Source organism: Echiichthys vipera, assembly GCF_963691815.1.
Source record: "Echiichthys vipera genome assembly, chromosome: 22".
Lineage (NCBI taxonomy): Eukaryota > Metazoa > Chordata > Actinopteri > Perciformes > Trachinidae > Echiichthys > Echiichthys vipera.
In genome coordinates, this window is record NC_139847.1 from 16,890,188 (window position 1) to 16,894,401 (window position 4,214).

A 4,214-nucleotide genomic window follows, 5' to 3' on the forward strand; every position below is an offset into this window, starting at 1 on the left:
GAAGGTAAACTAGAGTTTGACTACATCTGTTATGTAGCAGTGTCTGAAGAAAAAGCAGAGCTGACGAGTGCAATCCTGGGCGGTGTGACTGCTTTCCTTGTAATGGTCATCATCGGTCTGGTTGTTCAAAACAGGAAGCTTCAGAAGGGTCATTTTTAGTTTATATATCAGGCTACGACCTTTTCTCAAGATTCTCAAGAGTTATTCTTGAAATCTCAGATTATTATTTTTTCAGTGACCTTGCTCTTTTGGTACATCTCATTCTCTCACTGATTTGCAGCTGTATTAAAGCAGCCTTTGCCCTCTTTACTGCACTCGTCCCCCAGTATTCCTCCTGCAGCATCTGTCAGGGCAAAGCCTCAACGTCACTTCCTCTTCTTTCCCTTATGGCAGATTGCAACCGCTGCTTTTGAGGTATACTGCCTTCTACTTTATCTATGAGTCTCACTAGCCATTTTTGTCAGATGCTGGTACAAATCTATCCCCATAAGAAAGTTACATATGATCAGCACAGATCATATCCAAGTCCGACAGCATTTTTATGGTCTGCGTTATCGTATATGAATTTTCAAAAGGAGCATGGTTTGTCTGTTTGTTTTTTATTTGATTGTTTTTTGTCTTCTTTTTTTTCTCTCTGATTGATTGCGCTGTGCTTACCTTATTAATTTAACATCATCCTGCCAAAGGGACTAAACATGGAAATGAGCTACTGGCTATAATCTTGCATATTAACATGTAAACGTTTATTCATATGCACTGTGCCTGTTTTTAAAAAAATAAATAAATCTGAAATCTGAATCTTATTTTGTATAAGATGATAATATGTGACAGTCTTACATAAAAGGTCTTGAAGTGCCGATCTGATGTAAACTTTATTCATCTGGTTTGCACATTACTTTGCGTAATAGGAAATGATCTCAAGAATAACTTGTACTATCTTCTGAGGCGATCATTTTTTCATCAAAGACCCCGCCTCTTAAGTTTAGAGCAATCTTCCCGCAGCACAGTTTAGTTACAGAGCTTGGGGAGCTGAAATCACACGCACCATGGTGAACTGTACCTGGATAACAGCTTTAATTATCTGCAGCATCAGTAAGTACCGTCAATACTGTTCTCTTAACTTTATTGCAGTTCAAACTTATTTGCCTGTTATGCAAAGTATTAAGAGGATTTGTTTAATTCCTTTAACACGTCCTGTTTGTCCCAGGCTGGATCTCTGTCTCAGGTTCTGAGTCTCACACTGTGATGGTCCAGCCTGGTGAAGACACCACACTCACATGCACATCCAAAGGTGACATAAAATTCTGGTTCAGAGTGGTCAACAGAACCAAGGCCCACAGCATCTCCACTCTAATGAGCTCTAACAGCGTTCCTTATTACTGGGAAGGATTTAGTAATGGAAAATTTGAAATTAATTCCAACACCTCGACTGTCTCTCTCAAAATCAGAGAAGTGGGTTTATCTGATGCTGGTCTGTATTTCTGTGGATGGTACAAAGAGCGAAAGATCATTTTCAGCGTTGTGCATTTAAATGTTGAAGGTAAGATTATTATACTTGTATCCTTTATGTCTTTCTGTATTTGTATTCATTTAATAATTGTCCTAAAAGAACACATGTGGGTGTTTTATCATTTTCAAAAAAAGAGTGATACATTCTTTTCAAAATAAAATCAAGACAAATGTATCTTCATTTTTGTTAAAAGGAAGTGATGAACCTCCTGAGGACAATGAGAGCAAGTCTAAAAGCAAGTTCCTCTTTACCATTTCTTTCACTGTGCTGATTCATTGTTAGTCGCTTTAAGATAATAAAAAAAACCCAACATGGCTAACTTTAGTTTTGTTAATTAAATGTTAGCAGGTCTCAAGACAGTAAAGGCAGAGTGTGATGGAATAACAAAGCTGATGAGTGTGATCCTGGGCTGTCTGACTGGTTTTCTCATAATGGTCATCATCGTTCTGGTTGTTGAAATCAGGAAACTTAAAAGAGGTACTTTCTGAAGATTGCGGTTTTTGCATCTTTAAAATAGTGTGAATGTATCACGATTGCTAGAACAGAATAAGAGCAAAGTAATGGTGAAGTAGCTCAGTCCATAGGTGACTTGGCTGGGAACCGTAGGGTCGCTGGTTCAAGTCTCCGTGTGGACCATGTATGGAGCGTGGACTGGTGGCTGGAGAGGTGCCAGTTCATCTCCTGGGCGCTTCCGAGGTGCTGTTGAGCAAGGCACTGAACCCCCAACTGCTCGGGGCGCTGGTCACTGGCAGCCCCCTCGCTCTGACATCTCTCCTCAATTGCATGTATAGGCCCTGTTTGTGCATGTGTGTATTTCGGGTCTGTGTGTGTAGCATGTATAATAATAACAGTAAAAAAAAAAAATCCAATTTCCCCGTGTGGGATTAATAAAGTAATTCTTCTTCTTCTTCTTCTTCTTCTTCAATACCTGATTTAACGTGTTGTTTCTGTCATTCAGCTGCCAATGAAGGACAAACTCCACAACAGCACGAGGTGAATAAAGTTATAATTGTAGCGGTTTTATATTTATAATTATATCTAGTCATTATTTATAAGATAAGTGACTGTAAAGATTCTTTATTACAGAATGTGTGCTCTGAGGACCTGAACTATGCAGCAGTGGAATTTCGAACAGCAAAAGCAAAAAGAAGAGAGCAGGAGCCGAATGTTGTTTATGCTGCAACCAGATAGACTGTAGTGTGTTCTTCAACTAGATAGATTAGGACGCAACAAGAACCGCTTTTCAGAGTAAATCTGGTGCTTCATCATTTTAATCTGCAGTTCTATATGGGGGGGGGGGGGGGGGCATTTTCATTGTATGGCCGAGAAATCTTTTGAAACTGAACAGCTAAAATGACCATTTTAAACCATTTTGAAAAGATCCTATGATTTAAGTAATGTTACATGATTTTGTTATGTTTGGCCTTACAAGGAAGTCTCAAGTGCTTCTTGGTCAGTGTAAAACAACAACCATTTATGTCTAATGCTATTGAGGAAAACTATCTGCTAAGTCTTATAACCCATCAGCCTACTGAAAATACCTGTGCCTTGATAAAAAAAACATTCAGAATTCTTAATGTGTTCCTAAGCAATATTGGTTTCACCGACCAACAGCAGGCAAGCTTCTGTTTGGGTAAATTTCACTTGGACAAACCACATGCAGAAATGCAGTAAAACCATGAGCCGCTAGTGATAATAATGGCAATTTGTGTGTGGTTGCCTGTCGTAGAAAAAAAATATATTTGTTTATATGTTTCAGCAATATATTGAGGGGAGACATTTTGAGGTTTTTTTTAGATATTGGGTGTGATTTACATGTAACAAATCTGCTGTGGTAAGGCAGACTGGCCTTCAGGGCTCTATTTTCTCCAGTGTGTCACATAGAAGCAACAGCCACAAACAGACCACATCAGAATATCACTGCAGCTTACTATCTATGCTGATGATGTGAGAGACTTCATTAGTAATATCTACACAGTTCATGATGGTAGTTTAGTGCAGTCATGGCCATGCACTATACAGTATACTGTGTAAAGGTGGCTGACAAATCTTCACGTCCTCTCAAAAAAACACAGGGAACAGAGCAATTACAACTTCTAAAAACGCATTTCCCATCCACTTAAACTGCAAACGAGACATCTGTTAATCAGTTTAAAGCGTTAAGAGTTTTAACATCACAACACCATGCAAAATGACTTGTTTTACTATTAGAATGTGGTCCATTCGGTCTGATAGCAAATAAGTGAATCACCATTTAGCGCCAGAGTGGACATAAACTGGACGCAGCGGAAGTCGTTAGTGTGCCTGCTCTATGGGCCACACCATGTGGAAGCAGTGCTGATCACCATGCTTTGTTTTCATGTCCCATTTAATGGGCAGTGTTCAGGGCTGTAAACTAGCGGTCACCGCTCTCCAAATGGCACTAAAATATTCCCCTGGCGACTTAATTTTGGAGGGCTACATGCCAAGGGGCGGGTAGATGTTTGACGCAATCGTTGTGCTTGTGCAATAAATTATGCATGATATAGCAAAACATTGTATTCGCTATAAAATGATAAATTATGATGGTAGCAACAATTAGCGCTAAACCGTGATTTGTTTTGTGACCCACTGAAGTAGCTCCCCTGACGTCATCGCTGTAGAAAATAGTTCCCCTCAGAAACAACGTAGTGTACCACGCTTTAAAAGTTTGGTGCTGTGACTT